At 42.4% G+C, this 25242-nt stretch overlaps 2 long non-coding RNA genes across 3 annotated transcripts; one reads left to right on the forward strand and one right to left on the reverse strand.

Annotated features, from left to right (window-relative positions):
* Window positions 1–15009: 15009 nt before the first annotated feature.
* Window positions 15010–20964, reverse strand: LOC138752438 (uncharacterized). Its single transcript, XR_011350640.1, has 2 exons — window positions 20574–20964; window positions 15010–15423 (listed from the first exon to the last, which is right to left on the reverse strand). It is a non-coding gene; the product is annotated as an uncharacterized lncRNA (long non-coding RNA).
* LOC138752437 (uncharacterized) lies at window positions 20553–24901 on the forward strand. 2 transcript variants are annotated; one of them, XR_011350638.1, is made up of 3 exons: window positions 20553–21721; window positions 23876–23996; window positions 24600–24901. It is a non-coding gene; the product is annotated as an uncharacterized lncRNA (long non-coding RNA). The 2 variants fall into 2 exon arrangements; XR_011350639.1 differs by having other exon boundaries at window positions 20554–21721; window positions 24712–24901.
* Window positions 24902–25242: the final 341 nt, after the last annotated feature.

The following is a 25242-nucleotide window of genomic DNA, read 5'->3' on the forward strand; positions in this document are numbered from 1 at the left end:
TAAGACCTTTATTGTTGTCAGTGAACAGTGATTTAATCTTTGGAACAAAGCAGTTTTGACAGTTCTGTCTGGGATACACAACCCTCAAAGGTTTCTGGCATAGACTTGATGGGCAGCAAAATCTCCCCTATGGTATAAAAATTCTATGACAATCACCAGTGAGTATAATTGCTTCATGACACCGTGTTTAAAATATTTTAAGAATGCAACAAAAATTATTAAGAAATACATCACTTTGCAAGTCCAATCCACTCTGAAGGTCTAATGGAAGGATAGTCAGGTAACCAAATTAGAAACTGAGCTGTATTAAAAAAAATTGAATTAAAATATATGTTTGAGGTCCATATGAAAGGTATGTTCATGTTCATGGAATTTTAACCAGCAAACAAATTGGAATTGTTTCCAACAGGACTTTATTAAGGCCTTTGGCAAGGTAGCGCTCCCTCTATAACGCCTTGTCCACCTCTCCCTTTCCACTAATTACTCACGGCACCTATCCCTGTGACTGCAGGAAGTGCCACACTTGTGCCCAACCTTCTCCTTCGCCTCCATTCCCGGCCCCAAACAGTCCTGAATCTGCTGGGGTCATATACTGAATTCAGTACTCCCATTATGGTTTCTTTTACATCAGAGATTGGGTGCAGACTGGGAGATCGCTTTGCTGAGCACCTTTGCTCTGTCCACTGGAATAGCAGGGATCTCCCAGAGGCAGTCCAGTTCAATTCCCGGCCCCATTCCCATGCCGACATGTCTGCCCATTGTCTCATGCACTGCCAGGCTGAGACCACCTGCAAATTGGAAGAAAGACACCTCATATTCCATCTGGGCACCCTCCCAACTGGATGGCATTTACATCGACGTTTCTATTAGCGCTCCCTCTGCCACCCACCCTCCCCCCCCACCCGCCCACCATGCCAACTCTTTTAGTTCCCTAACCCTCTGTTTCCTTTCATCCCACTTTGCATTCACGGAGCTACTCCTCTCCCTGATCAATTCTCACCTAACCTCTCCTGTCCATTGAACAGGCCTTTTGCCTGTTGGCCTGTGCTGATCCCCTGCCCCTTCTTACTCCTCTCTCAGCCTTTTCAGGTGCCTGCCCACTTTTTGCACATACTTTGATGAAGGACTCGGGCCCGAAACAATGGTTATACATCATAGAGACCCTGAGATACTCCAGCAATTTTGTGTCTCTCTTGCAACACGGCATCTGCAGACTTCGTGTTTCACTTTAACATGGAGGGCTGGTCTGGAAGGTTTGATCGAATGGGATCCAGTGTTCACAATTTTAATAAAATTAGTTAGTGCAGCTGCCACACAGATCATGTGGTCAGACTTTGCTCTTGCCCTCGTGCCTCTGTGTGGCATACCCCTGTGACTGCGTGGGCCTCCTCAGCATACTTTAGTTATCTTCCACATCATGAAGATGTAGTGTCAAGTTAACTGGCAATTGTAACCTTCCACTGTGTAAGCAACACATTCAAGAGTGTTGATGAGTGTATGAGAGAGATTAGGAAATAAATAGAATTGATGTGAATGGTCTAAGAGACTTATTATTCAAAGTGGCTTGCTTCTATGTCATAAAAAATAATAGTTCAGGGAGTCCCCGGGTTACAAACGAGATTGATTCCTACGTCTGTCTTTCAGTCGAATTTGTAGATAAGTCGGAACAGGTACATATGGTTCTTATTTAACGTCAGTTAGTCAGATGTTTATCTTCGCACTGTTAAAAAAAAAGAAAAGTTTAGACAGTAAAAAATGAAGAAAGATCATGATTAAATGCTTACTCTCGTTCCATTAATGTCTTGCGTACCATAAGGGGCATTATGCGAGGTAACAATATACACATGCGTGAATTGGGGCCGCAATTTGTTAGTAAGTACGAGTTGTCTGTAAGTAATCCGGGTGACTCCCTGTAATAGTATTTTTTAATCAGTAATTTTTGTTAGAAATATTGAAATTAGGAATTTTCTCTACATTCATTAGAAAGTAGTGCCACATGGGGTGATCATTCAGTAATATCTTACCCAAAAAGTTTACTTCATAACAGAGATTACAAAACAAGTGAACCATTCCAATGTACATTTAACCTCATAAATGTCAAATGTGGAATGTGCTTCTGATTGAGTGTACAAGTAGCTCAATCTTTTGTGCATTCCATATATGTCATTATGTCTTTGCATGCATACTGAGATGTGACCTTCACTTTGCTTCATTGTGACGAAGCTGTTTAAGGACACTTTTCATCCATGTTCAATTTGTCAGTGTACTGTGCATTCTGGATGCCAGCAGAGTGTCATTCTCACTTACAGAGTACTGGTGCTACAAAGTGTGGAAACGGCCCGTGGCCTAATTTTCCCACGCTGAGAAAAATGTCCCACCCCCGCTCGTCCCGCCTGTCAGCTTTTGGCCCATATCTCTCTAAACCAGTGGTTCTCAGCCTTTTTTTTCCCACTCACATTCCTCCTGAAGTAATCCCATACTAACCACAGAGCACCTATGGTACATGTGCTACACGTTTACATGTAAACATTGTGCACGTTTTTTTTAACCAATAAGTGATAATTTTGCCTTGCCCGCAGGAGAAAGAATCTCAGGGTTGTATGTGATGTCGTGTATGTACTCTGGCAATAAATCTGAAATCTGAATCTGAATCTGAAGCTGGTATGTGAGTTCGGAAAAAAGATTGAGAACCACTGCTCGCAACCCATATCTGTATCTGTCCAAATGGAGGCCAAATCCCACATCTGCAAAACCAAGATGAAGGTGAGAAAATTAATCTAGATGACCATAAAAGTGACCAGGAAGCCAATGCTGGTTCACTAATTTATTTATTTCAGATTCATTGTCAGACTACATACATGACATCACATACAATCCAGAGATTCTTTTTCCTGCAGGCGACGCAAAATTACCACTTATCAGCAGGGCAAAAAAAAACTGTACACAACGTACACATGACACATGTAAACAAACTGATTGTGCAATACAGAGAGAAAATAAAACAATAAAGTACAGTTCTTAAATGAGTCCCATATTGAGTTTATTGTTGAGGGGTCTGATGGTGGAGGGGGAGTAGCTGTTCCTGAACCTGGTGGCGCGAGTCTTGTGACACCTACACCTCATTCCTGATGGTAGCAGCCAGAACAGAGCATATGCTGGTTGATTATGTTCCTTGATGATTGCAGCTGCTCTCTGGCAGCAGAGTACCCATAGATGTTCTCAATGGTGGAGAGAGTTTTGCCTGTAGGCCAAGGGCTGTGTCCACTACCTTTTGCAGGGCTTTCCACTCAGGCTACATCACAGCCTGGTATTGTTATCCCTATACCAGACCGTGATGCAGCCAGTCAGCACACTTTCCACCACACATCTGTAGAAATTTGCCAGCGTTTCCGACGTCCTGCCAAACCTTTGCAAATTCCCGAGGAAGTAGATTCTTTGCAAACTCCTGAGGAAGTAGGTGCTTTCTTCACAATGCCATTAGAGTGTTGGGTCCAGGAAAGATTCTCCAGGATAGTGACTCCCAAGAACTTAAATTTTCTCACCCTCTCCACCTCTGATCACTGGATCATACGTCTCTGGTTTTCCCTTCCTGAAGTCAATAGTAGTATAAGCACAGCACAACGCTGAATCAAAAACAATCATCGAATTATTTACTGATTCACTGTTGCAGACACTCAATTTTTAAACAAAGCACGGACGTCTGCAGACGGTGTAATTGTAGTAAAAACACACCGAAGTGCTAGACGAGCTCAGCCAATCTGTTCAGCGTCTATAGGAGGCAAAGATATATTGCCGACATTTCAGGTCTGAGCTAGAAACAGGCTCATGCCCGAATCATCGGTAATATATCTTTGTCTCCTATAGATACTGAAAAGATCGGCTGAGCTCCTCCAGCATCTTGGAGTGTTTTTACTCAATTTTTAAGAACAGACTTATCTAATTGCCTGAAATTCTATTTGTCAGTTTTTTTGATGGGGCTTCAACTTATAATTGCTGGATTAATACAGGTGCTCCTCTACTTACATCATGGTTTTTCGAAATTATAATGGTTCGAATCCGTACTTTCAATTTCGAATTCCGATCTGTTCCCGCACTGGCGATATGCGGTACGCTACACTCTCGCGATGCTGGGCATCCAGCAATGAATTTTAGTTCAGTACTTCAAACATTCTTCATGCCCAGTCTGCTTTCAGCTGTGTACATAAATTTTTTTTCTCAATGTAGAATAAAGGCATTCAAAATGTAATTATCAAAAGTGGCAGGTTCTGGGCTCTTTTTCGACTTCCGATGGGCTTGGTGAAACCAATCTCCATCGTAAGTTGAGGAGCACCTGTAGTTCGATCCTTTGGATGTCAGTCTAAAAATGTTTAGACTGTCCATGGTCTCACATCCTGCCAAGTTGGAGAGCAATTGTCAATTGCAGAAGGAACACCTCATATTCCATCTTGGCACATTAGGGTTAGGGTTACCAGATGGTATCTATAATGACCTCCAATTTCCTTGACCCCCCACTGCCTGGTCTCTCTCTTTCCCTCCAGCTCCCCAGCCCCTTCTCTCTTTCAAGCCCTGCCCTCCCCCCCCAGCACCTCCAAGCTCCTATCTCTTCTCCCCTCCCCCCCTGCCTGTATTGTCTGCTCCCCACCCACCACCCTTTTTATCTGAGTGCCCACCTGATTATCATCCCTTCTGAAGAAGGGCTCAGCCCCGGAACATTGACCTTTCTCTGGATGCTGCAGGATCCTGCTGAGTTTCTCCAGCACTTTTGTGCACAAGACTGGACCCCAGCATCTCCAGAGTTCGAGTTTACCAGCTAGGATCTCCACCTAATTACAATTGAACCAACATGCCGGCCGCTTCCGTTCCAGTGTTAAGACCCCGCAGATGAACCCTGGCAATGATTCTCTGTGCATCCTCCGCGCTCTCTCTCTCTCTCTGTTCAAACGCGGACCGCAGAGCTTTTGGCGGGCATCTCAGCAGCAAGTCCCTCGGATAGCCCAGTGAAACTCCCCTCTCTGCTTTTTAAATCGACCCCTAAATCTGTCATGCCTTCAGCCACTTCGCCGAACACCCTATAAAGTCTCAGCCTCTTTTTCCTTTGCTTGGCTTTGAAGTGCCAAGGCATGCTTGAAGGCGCTTTGTAAATGCAGCTCATTATCATCTAACTAGCTCCCAAGGCGGGGAAGAACTTTCCATTCAGGTGCTGCTCATTTTCACGGTGCAGCTCTGAAGTGCCTCGCTTGCTGCGACTGGGTTCTGCTCTGCGACATATATATGTTAAAAAAAATACAAATTGCTAGGGGGCTTTACCAGATGCAATCTGGAGTCAGTGCAGCGTGGACAAACTGGGGCGGGGGGTGCTGGAACACCACATATTGGACAACAAGATAAAAGGTATGTCAAGAATGCTGAATAAGAAGACTGCATGCTGTGGGCTCAGGCGCGTTGGAAGATCAAAAAGTTAAGTTATATGCTGCGCGTGTTTTTTTCGATATGTCACAGCAGGACTGTGGCTTAACATAACGAGGTGTGAAAGCGATGACAGGAACGATCCTGCTGTGCTGATTAAAATAACCTCATTAAAGATTCCCTCCTGGAAATTAGGAGGGGAAAAATTCAAAGCTGGCATCAGAGCCCTTCTCAAAGGAGCGAGGTCAAGACGATGAGCAAGCAGGCTGTGCATACTTCGGACGTGTGTTGTCACGTTGCTGCCTGCAGGTTCTTCCGATTTTAGTTTCTTTCAGGACATGTGGATGTCGCCGGCGAAGCCAATGTTCATACTTCATCCCGAACTGCCCTTGAACTGAGTGAAACCCGTTGCCGTTGACCCAGAGAGACACCCACAAGCAGTCGAGACCAGTAGAAACTTTCTTCCCCAAAGGACATTCGTGAACCCCAGGAGCTTTGAAATAGATGTTCATGGCCCTAACCTTTTACTCCATATTTATGTAATGACTTAGATATTTCCATCAGCGGATAAAGTTTCCCATCTGCTGTTGTAGGAATAGTGGGATGTGTCCAGTTCTATAATCCTCATTTCTGGATGTTAATTCAAGTCAAGTTTATTCCCACCTGATTGCACCAGTACAACCTGTCGAAACAGCATTCTCCGGCCCTTGATGTAAAACATGCAACTGGACGTAACACACATCCAGACAAACCATACACACGCAGGACAAGTATTCATATATCAACATAATTAAATATTGTTTCATTAATATGAGAGTCTCGGATGGTGAGTGCGAGCGGTTCAGCGTTCCCACTGCCTGTGGGAAGAAACTGTTCCACAGCCACACGTGGAACACACTCCTGGATCTCTCTCCCAACTGGAGCAGCTGGAAGATGCAGGGTTGAAGGGGCCCACAGATCCCGGGAGATCACGTTGATGGGTGAGGAAGACTCTTGCGGATTGAACCCAAATCCATTTCTCTGCAGAACCGTATTTAATCAGTATTTTAACCACAATATTTACTTTGATTTTAAAAAAATTGACCTAAATTAATTAGGATTTCTAAATTTGACTTCTATTAATTGTGATAAATTCTATTTGCCAGACCACCTCTGTCAACCTAATAGTGTCCAAGGAATAAAATTGAGCCAAACATTAAGGCAAAACTGTACAAAGGGCTGGAAATTTACAGCATCTTTGATTACAGCTGGTACGGATAAAAAATAGATTTGGGTGGATAATATACCTTTTCCAAAGAGCCAAAGCGTTTTAAAGTGCAATTGTGATTGTGACAGCAAAACACCAGCTGATTTCAACATAAGAAGAAAAAGAAATATTTTCAGTATAGTTCTGTATTCAGATACATGGGATCTTTTGTAACCATTTGAAAAAATGGTGGCACTTCAGAGCAGAGACACCATGCTTCCTCACAGGGTCCAACCGCCCAGTTCAACTGCCGTCGGCTCTGCACCAGCTTTAATGGCCTGTCAAAGGAGCCGACGATTGTTTATTTCAAAATTCTGCGATCACGGGTGTCTGGTCCCAGGATGGCGATGCCTATGAATCTCAGCAGTCACAAGGGGTTGCAGACTCTGGGGAAGCAGAGGACTGGTGCAGGACGCCAGAAAACGGGGTGACCACTCCCCCTCCCCCAGTGTTTATTTAGTGACCCTTGGGGGGGGGGGTCACTCTCTTTTGTTTCTCCTTCTCTGACTGTAAGGGGAGCCGGGCAATTTCTCCTGATGGCAAATCTTTGTCTGCCTTACAATATTTTGTGTAAATATCACATTTTCTGGTTTTTTTACATGACAATAAAACCACTTTGAATCTTGAAAGGATAGGAGTGTGCTCAATTTAATATCTTCTCCAATAGTGCCTCACTCCTTGTGTTCAATTCTTACATATCTGTTTTGGTTATAGGCTCAAGTCTCTGGGATGGAATTTCAATCCACAACCTTTTGACTCAGGAGATTACTCATAGCCCCACGTATGATATTCTCTGATAAATTATAATGAAGTAGATCAGGCAAAGTACAGTAAAAGTCCAAAAATCTGGATGCCAGAAATCTGGACCACCTGTGAATCCAGACTCTAAAACTTTTTCAATTTAGTGGGCTTTTGAGTGTGTGTGGGCATGCGTAAATGCAACAGATACACAGCGGCAATGAGAGATCACAAAGAAATTCATTTGTATACTGTATTTTTTTTACAATGTTGATCTTTAAACATAATTTCAAGCATTGCATGCTTCGTAGTGAAAATTTACGCTTGCATTTTTGTCGTGTAAACTGCTCATTTTGATCAATGAATCCTGCTGTATTGCTAATGAACAAACTGTCGCAAATAATCTGTTAATCTCTATTCCTCCTTAAATTTGAATTTTAAAAATACTGCCAGAATATCCAGAAAATCTGAGAATCCAGACCAAGCCAATCCCCGAGTTGTCCAGATTTTAGGACTTCTACTGTACTATTGTTTATCTTTGACAGATTTTGATGAGCCATATTTTCAAGTTCAAGTTTATTGTCATCTGATTGCACAAGTACAAACTGATGAAACAGTGTTCTCCGATTCTCAGTGCAAAATACACAGACACACAACCATAATTCACTCAGGTACAGATAATCAATGCATATGTAGGAACAATACTTCATCTATACAAATAAGTAAATAAATATTAATTCATGCATATGAAAGTTTTGGAGGATCAGTGTGAGCAGTTCCTTTGGTCATTCAGCGTCCTCACTGTCCGTGGGGATGAAGCTGTTCCTCAGCCTGGCTCTGATACTCCTGGATCTCTTCCCCCAACGGGAGTAGCTGAAAGATGCTGTGTGTAGGGTGGTAGGGGTCCTCAACGATTTTGTGCACCCTCTTCAGATTTGTAGTTGGCAGGAGATGATTGAGTTTGGGGTGTGATACATGAGTAAGCTAGCATTCATTTTAAATATTAAACTCTTCTGTTTCAAATGTGCTGAAACAAGATCATTCATAAAGATAGTTTTTGTGATTGTTTGAACATTTTGTGTTACAGCATGGTTACAGGCTCTTAATTACGTCAATTAACCTGCATAGCCTGTACATTTTTGTTGTCACTGAACCAATTCAGCAGAAGCAAGCTGATCTGAAGTGTTTTACATAGGAGTGTGCGGAGCAGAGATCTCACTGAACAGAGATGTTTCCGTCGTTACATGTGGGTTTTGTGTTGATCTTCAATCAAGCGCATTACAATTCTTTTCCATCCCTGAGGCTAGGTTAGAGCGGAAAAATTAATCTGGGTTCATTTCCCTGACTATCCTGAACATTAATCAAGGACGGAGTCAGGATCGGTGTGATTTGTTTTGCCAACTCTGCTTGTAACACCCCAGTCAGTCAAACAAACCTTCCTCCAGCAACCCTCACAACAACGTAAAATAACATGAAAAAAAAACCCTCAAATTTTCAAATGTAGGAGTTATTGTCAGAGTACATAGATGAGATCACATGCAACCCTGAGATTCTTTGTCCTGCGGGCGAGGCAGAATTGCCACTTATTGGTAGTGGAAAAAAATGTACACAATGTACATGTGTAAGAAAATAAAGAAATCTAAACAAACTGTGCAATACAGAGAGGAAAAATAATACAATAAAGTGCACAAATAAGAGTTCTTAAATGAGTTTCAGATAGTTTGTCGCTAGAGGAATTGAATTCAGGAGTAGGGAGGTAATGTTGCAACTGTATAAGGTACTGGTGAGACCGCACCTGGAGTACTGTGTCCAGTTCTGGTCTCCATATTTGAGGAAGGATATACTGGCTTTGGAGACGGTCCAGAGGAGGTTGACTAGGTTGATCCCTGGGATGAAGGGGTTGACTTATGATGAAAGATGAAATCATCTAGGATTGTATTCGTTCGAGTTCAGAAGAATGAGAGGAGATCTTATAGAAACATATAGGATTATAAAGGGGATGGATAGGATAGATGTAGGAAGGTTTTTTGAGCTGGCCGGGGAAACTAAATTGAGAGGACACAGTCTCAAGATTCGGGGGAGTAGATTTAAGTCAGAGATGAGGAGAAATAGTTTTTCCCAGAGAGTAGTGAATGTTTGGAATTCTCTAACCAGGGAAGTGGTTGAGGCTGCCTCATTAAACATATTTAAAATTCGGTTAGATAAATTTTTACATGATAGAGGAATTAGGGGATATGGGGAGAAGGCAGGTAGGTGGAGTTAGGTCATAAATTAGATCAGCCATGATTGTATTGAATGGCGGAGCAGGCTCTATGGGCCTTTTTTGGCCTACTCCTGTTCCTACTTCCTATGTTCCTATGTTCCTAGGAGTCAGTTGGTGGAGGGGTACTAGCTGTTCCTGAACCTGGTGGGGCAAGTCTTATGGCACTCATACTTCTTTCTTGATTTAAAGAGCTCTGTAATCTTTCTCCCAGATTTTTCAAAGCTGTTTCCAGTGTTCAGCGGATTCACCATGGAGGTTCGAGGGTGAGTGGGAAGGGCATGGTGGTCCTTGCTCTGAATCCGCTGCCACACATTGTTTCACATGAAGGATGTAGAAGAGAGCACCCTTTGTCAGTGGTACTGTACTACAGCAATGCAGCCATCCCAGTTTGTCACGTTTGATCTTGTGCTTGCCTCTTCTCTATAAATGTTTGTGGTGCTGGACCAAAGAAAGCAGACAGAATGCCTTTAAAATACTTGCATATGACAGCAGCACAATGGCCGTCAGAAGGTTACGTGAATAAATGAAAACGATGCAGTTTCCACTTGGGTGAACTTTGTGTGAAAGGGAACTATGTCCAGTTCAGCATACTGGAGGCAATGACATTTGATTGTTCAATTGATAGCCTTATGACCTCCCCAAAAGTGGAAATAATCAGCCGTCTACAGAGAATTACTGAGATGGCAAAAATAAAAATTGTCTCAGGATATTTTCCCTTTCATCATACTTCTTGGGGAAGCACGATTGGGGTAGAGATGAGCACATAATACTATGATAGCGCCAGCAATCAGGACCGGAGTTCGAATCTGGCGCTGTTTGTAAGGAGTTTGTACATTCTCCCCATGTCTGTGTGGGCTTTCCCCGGGGGCTCGGATTTTCTCCCACCATTCGAAACGTATTGGGGTTGTAGGTTAATTGGGTGTAAATTGGGTGGCGTGGGCTCATGGACTGAAATGGCCTGTTTCCATGCTGTATGAAAATGTTGTAAAAAGGAAGGGAATGAGTCAGCCTACAGGAAGGAGATTGAAAACTTGCCTGAATGGTGCACCAACAATAACTTTACACTCAATGTCATCAAAACTAAGGAGCTGATTGTTGACCAGGAAAGGAAAGTCAGAGGTATACAATCCAATGATTATTGGGGGAATCAGAGGTGGAGAGGGTGATCAAATTTACGTTCTTGGGAGTCACCATCTCGGAGGATCTCTCCTGGACACAACATACCATTGACATCGTGAACAAAGCACGTCAGTGCCTCTATTTCCTTGGAATTTGAGAGGTTTGGTATGATTCTTTTTCCTGCAGACGAGGCAGAATCACCACTTATTGGTCGTGCAAAGCAAAAACTGTAGTCAATGTACACATGTAAACAAATAAAGAAATATAAGCAAACTGACTGTGCAATACAGAGAGAAAAAACTCAACAAAGTGCACGTCAGAGCCTTTAAATGAGCCCCTAATTGAGTTTGTCGTTGAGGGGTCTCATGGTGGAGGGGGGAGCAGCTGTTCCTGAACCTGGGGGGGGGGGGGGTGAGTCTTGTGGCACTGGCACCTCAGCGAGAACATAGAGTGTGGTGGGTGTTGTGGATCCTTGAGCTTCCTTGCATGTACTTTCTCTACCGGTCATCCCATATTTCTGGCCTAGCTTCAGGTACGTAGCTCTGAAGCTTTACATACTTGAAAATGCCTTTCTGGAGTTAAGTCTGTCCGTGTAGAAGCTGTTCCCTCAGGCTGGATCCCAGATTCCACAAACAATTGGATTGCTGATGAGTAATTCCGCAAATCTGCAATTATCTACTAAAGGACTTAACTGCGTGAGAGAGTATCAAAAGATTTTCCTTGCTTCTGATGGAATGGAAAAAAAATGGGAACTTTTAATTGTTTCATTTATCAGCAGATTGTAATGCGCTTGTAGGGGATCAAATGCATTCTCCAGGGTCACAAATGAGGGTTCTATGGAATGGAATAATAGCCCAAGACCTTCTGGGCAAAAAGACATAAACATCTTTAATTTATCTATTTCTATTTCTCTGATGTAGCCAATATTTTGTCTTATGTTTTCATGCACAATCTCTTTTTTTTTTGGCTTGTAACATAGCTGGAAATGCAGTGGCTGGATGCCTTATTATGCTTTATTTGTTCCATTATGCAGTAATAAGTCTCACAGATCCCCCTCTCTCAGTTCACATCCCTGTGCTATTGAATTTACATGTTATGGAGTTTAAATTTCAGTTTAATTCAACATCACTTCTGACTCTATTTACAATGATCACTTTCTCAGATACAGGGGGATGGCTGGTAAATTAAACAAAGTGTTTTATTGAAGGTGGATAGTGCAATTTTCACTTTCTGTGCATCAGTCTTGGGCAAAACTCAACAGTGTTCTCTGGGCCTCGGTGCAAAACAGACATAACACTCATATGGACAAACAATACAAATGCAGAATATGTATTTATTACAATATATAGATACAAATAAATAAATATTGTTTCGTCAATATGAGAGACTTGATACTTAGTGAAAACAGTTCCTTTGGTGGTTCAGCGTTCTCACTGTCCGTGGGGAAGAAGCTGTTCCTCAGCCTGGTGGTGCTGGCTCTGATACTCCTGTATCTCTTTTCTGACAGGAGTAGCTGAAAGATGCTGTGTGTGGGGTGGAAGGTCCTTGGCGATCTCGCACACCCTCTTCAGTCAACGGTCCCAGTAGATCACGATGATGGGAGGAAAGGATATATTTTTCCCCTCTGTCTCCTTTCACAGAGCCAAAATCAATTCTCACCTTTCCTCTTGTCATATCCAATTAATACCTTTTGTTGGTCTGGTCTCTTCCCCCTACATTCTTCCATCTTCATTCAGATGCCTTCCTCTTTTTTTGCTGATACCTTGAAAAAGGATTCAGACCTGAAACATTGGTAATATATCTTTATCTCTGATGGAGGCAGCGAGACTGGCTGAGTTCCACAAAGCATTGGCACTCGACTTGCAGATGCCATTTCAAACGGGATGTGTTATTAAGTTTATGCTGTGAAAAGATGCATTTCTTCTGGTTTTTACTTTCGAAATATTCTCACCTTATTGATAACTGTTTTTTTTGGATTGAAATCCTATCCTTTGGAGGCAGATAAATCTGAGGGGAAAGACATTGAATTCTGTGCATTGATCTATTTGCAGGACAAGATATTCTCTACCACCTTCCCGAAATGGTTAATACAAAAATTGCTTACCATCATTTATATCGTCGTCATTTTACAAAGCAACTCATCAATCTTCTGAAAGGTGAGACCACATTACTTGTTCTCGAACATCCAAGTAAACCTGATCTTTAATTGCTTTAAAAAAATACAACACAAGCTTAGCAAAGTAATAAACAGCTGCTGCAGGAATGTGGCACTCTCTGAAGTTGGCTTCATGTTTCTCTATGACCTCTCATCTTATTTATAGCCAGGATGACAAGTGTTTCAGTGATTCAGGTTCACTGCACATGTGTTCTGATCAATCATTTGAACTAAATTTATATTTCTTTTGCCCGCTACCAGAGTCGGTCTACACTGCAGGGAATTTCTAACCTTGATGATTGTGAGATATCATTTCTATTAATCCATCATTAAGACTGCAGCTTATCGTGCTGTCATTAAGAGACTCCAAAGTCATCCATCTATTGATTTGAAAAAAAAAAACGCTTTATATATTTATGAGCAACTATTTTGCTGTCCCAATAGACCGAGTGAAGCACTTGTACTTATCTTTCAGTTTAAGAATGCCTATGTAAGCAGTGTACTCTGTGTACCTAAAGTTGATCTGGGCAGGTTGTTTAACGGGTTGGAGGATAGCAAGGAATATCTGGGGAGTTGGCAAGGAAGAGACTTGAAACTTGGTCAAGTTGTGGACTAAGTTTCAGGAAAGTTTTTTTTTAAAGTCATTTTTGGCACTTTTCACTGCCCATCCTCACTTTGCCCTAAAGCTGTGGCTTGCTGAGTGCCATTTCAGATTTTGGATTAATTGTCAGAGTACGTACGGCCCTGAGATTCTTTTTTCCTGCAGATAAGCGGAATTACCACTTGTTGGTTGTGCAAAACAAACACTGGGCTCAATCTACGCATGTAAAGAAATAAAGAAATGTAAACAAACTGACTGTGCAAGACAGAGAGAGAAAAAAAATCAATAAAGTACAAAAGAGTCTTTAACTGAGTCCCTGATTGAGTTTGTTGTTGAGGGGTCAGACGGTAGAGGGGTCACACCTGGTGGGTGCGAGCCTTGTGCCGCCTGTACCAGCGAGAACTGGGTGACATGGATCCTTGATAATTGCTGCTGCTCTCCGTCAGCAGCGTTCCCTGTAGATGCTCTCGATGGTGGGGAGGGTTTCATCTGTGATGACCTGGGCTGTGTCCCCTACCTTTCACCTGGCTTTATGCTCAGGTCCCCGTACCAGACTGTAATGTAGCTGGTCAGATGATTGTGTCAATCATCTTGGTGTGGATTTAGAATCCCACATGATCTTGGGTAAGGACAGCAGATCCCCCATGAAGGACCTTGGCAAACCATGTGGATTTTTACAACAGTCCAGTGGTTTCACAGTGATTACTCTTCCCAATGCGTGTAAACATCCCAGCTACCAATTGCTAATTGCCTTTCCCTCATTCCCCCCAAAAACCGAACCCCCCCTCCCCTCCACAACCTCTTGATCTCAGCGACTAGTCATCATTCGCAGCAGGTCAATCAGAATTTCTTTGACATGGTTTTACTTTTGAAATTAGTCCAAGATACAAAAGAATCATGACTTTATTCAACAACTTTGATTAAGGGCTATTTTGACCCTAAGTGTTTCACAAATTAAAACAAAAAAGATACCAAGCCACGGAAGGAGATATCATTGGGCAACTTGGTCCTGCTTCCTTTTTAAGGGTCATCAAGGGATATCAAGTTCCTGGGTGTCAACATCTCCGAGGATCTGTCCTGGGGCTTTCAGGTCGATGCAATCATGAAAAAAGGCTCACCAGTGGCTATACCTTGTGAGGAGCTTGAGAAGATTTGGTATCTCACCAAAGACTCTTGCAAATTTCTACAAGTGCACCGTGGAGAGCTTTCTGACGGCCTGGTATGGAGGTGACAGTGCACAGGACAGGAGAAAAAAATCTACAGAGGGTTGTTAACTCAGCCAGTGCCATCATGGGCACCAGTCTTCATCAAGGACCTCTACAAGAGGCGGGTTCCTTAAGAAAGCAACCTCTATCCTCACTGCTACCGTCAGAAAGGAGGTAGAGGAGCCTGAAGTCGAGCACCCAATGACACAATGACAGCTTCTTCCCCTCCGCCATCAGATTTCTGAATGGACAATGAACCACAGACACTACCTCACGTTCTCTTATTCTTGCAATAATTTATTTATTTTTCAAAGCAACTTTCTGACAATATTTGCACTGTAATTCTGCCGCAAAAGAACGAATTTCGTGACAATAAATTCTGATTCTGAGTTATTCCAAATTACCTCATGTCATACTCCTTCACATTAATCTTCGTTGTCCAGGAAAGAACAATCTGAGATGAATTTTAGCTTTGTGATCTGTAATTGTGTTTAAAAAGAAAGATTTCTCTCGCAGTCAATGGCACAATGTCAACTGTAATCCTCTTCGAACGCCAAATCCTTTTGTGGATTCACAGGTTGTGTATATTGTTGCTTATTTTACACGAAGCCCATAATTATTTTTATCAGGATCGTCTGGTTTGCAGGATTTGATTTATTCTACAAATTTAAAGCTGTTCTCTATAACTGCCTGTAAATAAAAATATAAAGATTTTAATTTGATTCACAAAAATAAAAATTCTGGCTGGCCTGCAGGAAAAAGAATCCCATGGTTGTATGTCTTCACTTTGAAACTTGAAAAGTAACCCTTTTGGAGCGCTACTGAAAGCCACTTGCTATCTCCTCCTCCCCTTCCTTCTTCCTGCATTTTTAGGCACCTGCCTGTTTTTTCTTATACCTGACGAAGACCCCAGGCCTGAAACGTTGGTTACCCTTTACTTCCTCTGGATGCTGCAGTGACCTGCTGAATTTCTCCAGCACAGTTGTGTATTACACTCGACCCCAGCATTGTCAGGTTTTCTTGGTTAGCGTACACTTTAAGCATGCAACAAGGAAAACAATGATGAATGTTGGCCCTGATTGGAGTTAATTAAGGAAATCGACTCAGGGAAGCAAAAACCATGACTGATTGACAAAATGAGTTCTTTGTGTCAGTCTTCCCCCAAAGAAGATGCTGGGGCTGAAAATCTTAACATAGGAAGATTCAATTTAAATCTTGGATGGATTAAACACTGACAAAATGGAGGCTACAGAAGGCTCAGCTACATGTAAAGTGGATCATCTGCCTGCTCCAGATTGGATACATACTTGGTTATTGAGCAAAATAAGAGAGGAAATTACAGTCTCTGCTAAAACTTTACCAAATACTGTAAAATACCCATTATCCAAAATTCAAACAATTGGCAGCCTCAAGTAACTGGAAGATATACAGGTAAAACATACGAAAGTTTAAAATTGGCAGCCCCTCGCTGTTAGTTTGTCATTCATGCAACATGCCATCTCAAGCATCCGGAAAATTCAATTATCCTGCATCTTTAAAATTTGGTTAGATAAATTTTTACATGATAGAGGAATTAGGGGATATGGGGAGAAGGCAGGTAGGTAGAGTTAGGTCATAAATTAGATCAGCCATGATCGTATTGAATGGCGGAGCAGGCTCGATGGGCCATTTTTGGCCTACTCCTGTTCCTACTTCCTATGTTCCTATGTTCCTATCTATCAATCCCCGTAGGTGCCAGATACCAGGGGTTTTACTGTACCTCTTGCTACAGGGGTGCAAAATGTTTCACCCTCTTCAAAAGAGGGTATGAGGATAAACTTAATAACTAGACCAGTCAGTTTAACTTCAGTAACAAAGCATCTGCTGGAGGAACCAGGATGCGAAAGGGTGCCGAGAGCACTGAAGGATTCCTAATCGTGTTCGGATCTGGAGCTTGGGTTCCCGATGGTTTACACTGGACTCTGTGTGGCTGAGGAGCTTGCGGCAGCACTGGAGGAGAATCCACGGACACTTGGTGACTCTGGATGAGTCTCTCTTTTGCTTCTCTTTCTCTGACTGTAAGAGGCACTTCAGGCAATTTCTGCTGATGGCAGCAGACAAAAGGCAGTTTCGTATAATATGACACTGTTTTATCACATGGCAATAAATTGGAACTTGAACTCAGCAGGTTGTGCAGCACCAGTGGGAGAAAAGGAATGATCAATGTTATGCCTGGAACCCTTCATCAAGATTGAGATAACCAGTGTACTATGGACAGGGAGGGAGGAATTGGACAAATGCCAGTGGGGGTTTGGTGACCCATGGAGGGGTGAAGATTGACGGACAGAAGCAGTGTCAGACTGCCTTCAAAAGAGATTCATTGTGGCACAGAAGGATTAGATTTGGTCTGTTGAGTGTGTATTAACTCAATGGATGAGCAATCCAGCTAATTCCACTTCCCCAGGATCTCCCTATGGCCTGCAATTTTGTATCTTTCAAATACTCATCCAGCACCAGTTTGCAGAATCCCATAGAATATGCCTCCAACAACTACCCCTGCATTGGCCTACAAAAAATTATTTTCCAGTAGTGTTGGTTCTTTGGCTTGAATACAATACTAGCAGAATATGGCAATTGATTGCGATATTGGCTGCAATTAAGATAAGATAGAGATAGGCAAGTTGCTTCCATTGGTAGGGGAGACCAGAACTAGGGAACATAACCTCAAGATCCAGGATAGTAGATTTACGACAGAGATGAGGAGGAACTCCTTTTCCCAGAGGGTGGTGAATCTGTGGAATTCGCTGCCCATTGATGCAGTGGAGGTGACCTCAGTAAATATATTTAAGACAAGGTTGGATAGATCTTTATATAACAGGGGAATGAAAGGATTAGTAAGGGATTACTAAAGGTGGTATGTAAGTGGAAAAAAAAGGTTGAGAACCATTGTTCTTGACCCAATTGTTACTGAAATATTTTGCTTGAGAAAAATTGCCATTGGCCCATTTTCTTTGGAGTTATGAAACCATGCACATAACGAGTCAATTAGGTATGATTAAAACAGTGGTTTTCAAACTTTTTCTTTCCACTCAAATCCCACCTGAAGTAATCCCTTACAAATCACAGAGCACCTATGGCATAGGGATTACTTAAGATGGTATGTGAGTGGAAAGAAAAAGTTAAAAAAAACCCACTGCTTTAAATGATTCATTATATTATAAATATCGCATTACTACAGGTAAGTCCTCAACTTGCAACCATAATCAAGGCATTGGTCAGAACTTGGATTAGTCATGTCGGATTTTCATGTCTTTACCAAGTATTAAAGCAAATTTTCAAAATATTTTTCCACCTTTAATGAAGAATCTCGGCATATGTAAAGTTTTAAAAAAATTTTGGTGTATGTGTAGGTGGATGTAACTCGCTTAGGTCATTAGTTGAGGATGACGTGTATTTCATCAAGGAAACTTTAACTTTGAGGTTAAAACAATGGGATTTTTTTTCTGCAGAAAGGTGAGCCTTAACATTGTGTTTCTGTTTATTATCTCATCCAATGAACCTACAATAAGATGCCAGCTGGGGATATTCATTTGCTGCACATCAGCCCAAAGTAATGACATCATTTTGCATCTATGTTTCACTCTGGGTATTTTCATAGGGCAGCTACAATTCTGTTGATACAATGAAAGCAGATACAATAAAAGTGGAACACCTGTCAGGATAGGCAGGAGGACTTTTTCATATCACGAAGCAAGGAGCTAATGAAAGTCACTTTCCTTCTGTTTCTAACCAGAGCTGCAGGCTGGATCCAATATTACTAGCACCTACTATGAGGACTGGTGCTGGGCACCAGAAAATGGGGGATATCACCCACCTTTTGAGAAGGAGAAGCAGACTATCCCACGGGACAGTAACCACAGAGGCAGACCAGCAATGGGCTCTGAGGCTGATGAACATACAGCAGTGGGTGGGCTGTTGGTGACTCGAGGCAGGGAATCCACGTAGGCTGAGGGCTGCTGGCGACTGAGGACCAGGCTGTGGACTGCTCGAATCTGGCTGAAAGGGTACCAGGTATCCGAACTGAGATGCAAAATGGTGCTGAGGGCTTCCTGATTGTGTCAGAGGTTTGGATCTGGACCTCGGGTTGGTGATGGTTTGGACTGAAGGCTGTGTGGCTGCAGAGGCTATGGGAGCACTGGAGGTGAATCAATGACTCGGGGGGGGGACTCTCCTTTGCTTCTTTTCTGGGCAATTTCTGCAGACAGCAAATCTTTGTCTGCCTTACAGTAGATTAAAGGATATAGCATGCAATATCACATTTTCCGACAATAAAATAATCTTGAATCTTGAATTCAGGAGGGTAGTGTTTTGTGCCATGCTTTTACAGGGCCGGGAACCCATGTTCCAATCTGACGCTGTTTATGGGGTGTTTGTGTCAGAGTAGATTTCCACCAGTGCTCTCGTTTCTTCCCACCCTCCAAAAATCTACAGGATTTGTAGGTTAATTGGTGTATTTGGGAGGTACAGGCTTGTGGACTGGAAGGGATTTGTTACCATCCTGTATGTCTAAATTTAAAAGAAAAATTACCTTTCTTGGTCAAAGATTTCTTTAAAAATAACAGTGTATTATTTAATTCCATTGATTAGTCCACATCAGAAGGTCTTTAATAATGTTTAACACAACAATTTTATAAAGAGAATTTGAGCACATGAGATTTGGCGTGATATACTTGCAGGGATTGTGGATTGGCTAACAGACCAAAAGCAGGGCGTAGGAATGAGAAGTCATTTTCAAGAAGGGAGTCCATTTTGACTGATGAGCTGCTGTGGGAATTACTGCTGGAGCCTTGTTGTTTACGTTCTTCATCATTTTCTTGGGGGCCGCTTGTGGCACTAATCCCAGTTCATGGTGTGGGATGAGATGCCCACGCACAAAGGGGAAATACTCCCGTTGCATCCATTTCAGCCGGAGTACTGCAGCTAGCACACACTCCAACCATTTGCAAGAATGAAACGGAAAGATGTTTGGACATTTGGGAATCAAGGAGCATGGAGTTTGGGGGAAGAAGTAGTTTTGAGGTCAGGGATCAGCCATTATCTCGTGGAATGGAACAGCAGGCAAGGAGCAACTAACCCATCCTGCTTCTTTACTGATGCTGTTCCATTTGATTTCCAGCACGTCCAGGCCTTCCCTTCTCACCTTGCCTTGAAAAATGGTTCTCTGCAATTTTGTAGTTTTAAAATTTTTAATTTTAAATGTAGACAAACAGCACAGTAACAGGCCCTCCTAGCCCACGAGCCTGGTTCTGCCCAATTACACCCAATTGACCTAAAACCCCTGTATGTTTTGAAGGATGGGAGGAAACCGAAGCACCCGGACGAAACCCACGCAGTCACGGTGAGAACGTACAAACTCCGCTGGGGTTCGAACATGGGTTGCTGTCACTGTAACAGCATCGCGCTAACTGTGCCATATTTGAAGTGCATTGTTTCACTGTTGAGTGCCTTGCAATGCGTCATGCAGCCAGATAGATAAAGGACAGAGGCCACTTGTACAAGTTGACACATCAAAGCAACTTGAGGTAGTGGGGATGAAATTTGTCCAGTTTCATTTTACATTTTATCATTGTCATTTTATCATTGTCATTTTATCATTGCTACAGATGACACAATCAAAAGAAAAAGAGGTTTTGTATTGGTATAAAAACACAAGGAAATGGTTGTTTATAATTATGTGTACGAAGATTAGCTTGTGAATGTTCCGTGCATTAGTGTTCTGCTATTTTAAACAATGTCCTCAAAAATCAATCAGCATGACTTTTCTCACATCAATCTCCTGTGATATCAAAGAGTAACATTACCAATTTAGTGTATCATCGTGCTAAATTTGTCGGCGCTCAATGGGAATTGCATTGAGAGAGCTTAAACCCTTGTAAATCATCTTAGAGTCAGGCACTTCTTCGTTCAGTCCCAGCCTTGACGACACTGCGAATTTGACTTGCTTTAATTGGATTCTAGCTCATTGGCTGTTCTCAGTAAAGCACTCATCTCACGAAAAGAAAGAGAATTGTAGAGGGATCAGCCCAAGAGTGCATGGCTTAGACCGAATTGGAAAGGTATTTGGCCAAAGAGATCGTGCTCCTGCTGACATGTGGCCAATTCAGCAATCAACTTGGCTTTCGGCCAATAGAAATATCATCTGGAGCCAAAAGTGGCCACGTTGCAACTATTTTCTGACCTAGCTGTCATTGGTGAGCTCGTGTTTGAGCTCACAAGCATCGCATGGCAACAGGCATGGAAGCTAAGCCAGTCACTGGGGAGACGTCACATAAATTAAAATGTGTAACAATGGGAATTGTTAAAGGAATCTCAGGGATTCTACTGTCTGGGCCTTCACGGCTATTTCAGTACAAACTGTTTGCTAAGTACTCAGGATTACTGCTGTCTAACGAGGAAACTTATTTTGCATCCATTAATTTCCTGTTGTCTGTGACACAAGGCATCCCAGGGATGTAATAAAGGGAAATCAGCAGGTCAATTTGCGGAAGTGTGTCACTTTACTATTCTTGATGACTGTGGATTACTTTTTTTCATTAGAACCATAGAGCATTACAGCACAGAAGCAGGCCCCTTCAGCCCTTCTAGTCCATACCGAACCATTTTTCTGTCCAGTCCCGCTGACCTGCACCCATTTCATAGCCCTCCATATCTCTGCCTTTGCCATGTCCTTGGCACCACCTGGAGAGACAAAGTCCCAAATTCTGAGGTCCTCTCCCACACTGGACTTCCCACAGTGTTCATGCTTTTAAGACAACACAGACTGTGTTGGTTGGGCCACGTTCGTCGCACGAAAGATGGTAAAGGACATCCTCTACGGAGAACTAGCAATAGGCAAGAGGAGCATTGACCCAGCTTTGCTTCAAGGACCTCTGCAAACGTGACATGAGATCCTTAAATAGCAACACGGTGTATTGGGAGGATATAGCAGATGATCACGACAAATAGCAAGGTACTTTTCATCAATTTTCCTGGAGCAAGGCGAAAAAGTGGTCTTGCGACTGTTTTAGGAGCGGAGAGTTAAGTAAAGAGCACAAGAGACAACAATTCAATGATGCTCTACAATGGCAGAGCCTGCCATTCAGTGATGCCCTGCAATGGCAGAGCCTGCCATTCAATGATGCCCTGCAATGGCAGAGCCTGCCATTCAATGATGCCCTGCAATGGCAGAGCCTGCCATTCAATGATGCCCTGCAATGGCAGAGCTTGCCATTCAATGATGCCCTGCAATGGCAGAGCCTGCCATTCAATGATGCCCTACAATGGCAGAGCCTGCCATTCAATGATGCCCTGCAATGGCAGAGCCTGCCATTCAATGATGCCCTACAATGGCAGAGCCTGCCATTCAATGATGCCCTACAATGGCAGAGCCTGCCATTCAATGATGCCCTACAATGGCAGAGCCTGCCATTCAATGATGCCCTACAATGGCAGAGCCTGCCATTCAATGATGCCCTACAATGGCAGAGCCTGCCATTCAATGATGCCCTACAATGGCAGAGCCTGCCATTCTTACAGGCAGTGCTGGATTCGAACCCCCAGTTACTGGCGCTGTAACAGTGTCACACTAACCACTACTCTAACCCGTGATGGCCCAAAATGTCTTACATACATTTAAAGGCAAAGGATCAATTCGTTCATTTATGGGATGTGAATATCATGGACGATGCCAGCATTTGGTGACCGTCGCTGATTGCTCTTGAAGGGCATGTGAGAGGCCACCTCTGGGACCATTGAGATCCTTTGGTGAAAATGAAGGATGAAGAGTTCCAGTTATTAGATGCAGCATTAAATAATCTGATCTTTATTGCTTAAAATGGTAGAATGAATGATAATTACTGATTGGTATCAAAGATTTAGTGGCTTCTGCTAAATTAAGCGGAATAGGAACAATTCTTAAATAGAGTTGAATTAAACAAATGGAGGAGGCCAATAATGAATGACTGTGAATGTGGTTTAAGAAAATTTTAACCAGCAGGATAGAGTTGACGGAAATTGGAAGCATAAATACCCTGTCTTTGATAATCAAGATTTCTTTTTTGTCATGTAATAGTACAGGACTTGTAATATTACACAAAATTGCTTTCTGCCTCCGTAAGGCCACCATTAGTGTTGCCCGGAACTCCTTACCGTATGAGAGAAAGACAAGCAAAAAGTCACTGAGTGCCTGGAATCCGGTTCTCCCACAGCCTGATAATAAAAAATTGTTATTTCTAACTAAAGTTGATTTTGAGTTGAAGAGGCAGTATTACACAATGATGTTAATTTACTTAAAAGTCTAAGAAATAATTTAAAGACAGATGGGCCCCAAGGCTCAGAACAGGTCACCGCCAAAGTTTTCGGCTCCTCATTTAAGAAAGGATGGAATGATGTTGGATAGAGTTCAGAGGAGGTTCACAAGGATGATTCCAGGAATGAAGGGATTATCATATGAGGTGCATTTGACAGCTCTTGAACTGTATTTGTTGGAATTTAGGGGCATGAGGGGGAATTTCAAATGATGAACAGGTCACCGCCAAAGTTTTCGGCTCCTCATTTAAGAAAGGATGGAATGATGTTGGAGAGAGTTCAGAGGAGGTTCACAAGGATGATTCCAGGAATGAAGGGATTATCGTATGAGGTGCATTTGACCGCTCTTGAACTGTATTTGTTGGAATTTAGGGGCATGAGGGGGAATTTCAAATGTTGAAAGGCATGGACAGAGTAGATTTAGAAAGATTGTTTCCCATGGTGGGAGAATCCAGGACAAGAAGGCACCACTTCAGGACTGAAGGCCTTCTGCTTAGAACAAAGATGTGGAGCAATTTCTTCAGCCAGAGGGTGGCGAATCTGTGCAATTTGTTGCCACAGGCAGTTGTGGAGGCCAGGTCATTGGGTGTATTTAAGGCAGAGATTGATAGGTTCTTGATTAGCCAGGGTTTCAAAGGTTTTGGGAAGAAGGTTGGGCAGTGGGGCTAAGTGTGAAAATGGATCATCTCATGATTAAATGATAGGGCAGACTCGATGGGCTGAATAGCCTGTTTCTGCTCTTATTGGCTACATGATCTAGTGTGATAATCCTTTTGCTCATTTTTCCCCATTTATTAATTTGTTTTATTTTTCGCAGATCACAGTGAGCGGTGGGTGCCTGGAACAGACTGGAGGCAGATATAATACCAGGTTCTCCTCAACTTACAATGGGGTTGCGTTGTGGCAAATCTATCATGGGTTGAAAAAAATTATAAATGGTAAAATATACTGCACCTACCATTTTTAAAAATTAAATGTTGGATACCTATATTCCACACTGAAAAAAACATTAATGTACACACCTGAAAGCACACTGGACATAAAGAATGCTTGAAGCATTGAACTAAAATTAATTGCTGGATGGTGAGGACAGGGCTATCAATTTCACTCTCATATCCGCATATTGCAAGCATGGGACCAGATCGGAATTTGAAATTGAAAGTACGGATTCGAACAATCGTAACTTTGAAAAATTGTAAGTCAGACCATCATAAGTAGGGGAGCACCTGTAGCAGGGTTGGAGGCTCTCAGGTAGACACAAGAATATGAAGAGGATGGTGGGAAATCTATCGGGTGCAAGCAACAGGTTGGGCATCATGTCTGGCACAGAAACAAGGGCTGAAGGAACAGCTGCTCCCCCTCCACCATCAGACTCCTCAACAACAAACTCAATCAGGGCCTCAGTTGAGAACTCTACTGATTTAAAAAAAATCTCTCTGCATTGCACAGTTTGTTTACATTTCTTTATCTGTTTACATGTGTACATTGAATACAATTTTTATTTGCACTATCAATAAGTGGTGATTCTGCCTCGCCTGCAGGGAAAAGAATCTCAGGGTTGTACGTGATGTCATGTGCATACTCGGACAATAAATCTGAAACCTGGTCCTTTTCTGTATCATTATCTCTCTCCATAAATCTTCGTCTGCGAAGCCAAGCCAAAGAGAGAGATATGTTCTGTGGATCTTCGATCACTCATTTGGGCACTAGATCCGCACACAGTGCACAACAGAAAAGTGTGAGCTCCAATCGCTATGCGTAAGCACCTTGTGACTAAACAAGAGGAAAAAATGATCTCATCTCAAGCAGTGATTAAACTTTAGATTGAAGTGCCATTGTCAATAAAGCTGAGTTCTCTTTGAAAAAAAATAATTCGAAGCTTTGCGAAAAAAAATCTTGTTCTGCCTGGTGTTAGATTAGTGTATTTTTTTAAATTTGGAGACATAGCACGTTATATGTATTGCTTGTCTGTGTGTTATTTCTGTGTCTGTGTGTACCGAGAACCAGAAAGCACTGTTTCATCAGGTTGTACTTTTTCAATCAGACAACAATAAACTTGACTTGTCATGTTCCAAAGTTACATACCATGAAACCCATCTTATTCACTAAAATTTATTGCAAGATTGGATCAATGAAGAAAGGTGACACAGTTAGTGTAGCAGTTGTCACAACATTTTTACAAAA

This window comes from Narcine bancroftii, chromosome 2, assembly GCF_036971445.1.
Source record: "Narcine bancroftii isolate sNarBan1 chromosome 2, sNarBan1.hap1, whole genome shotgun sequence".
NCBI classification, from domain to species: Eukaryota; Metazoa; Chordata; class Chondrichthyes; order Torpediniformes; family Narcinidae; genus Narcine; species Narcine bancroftii.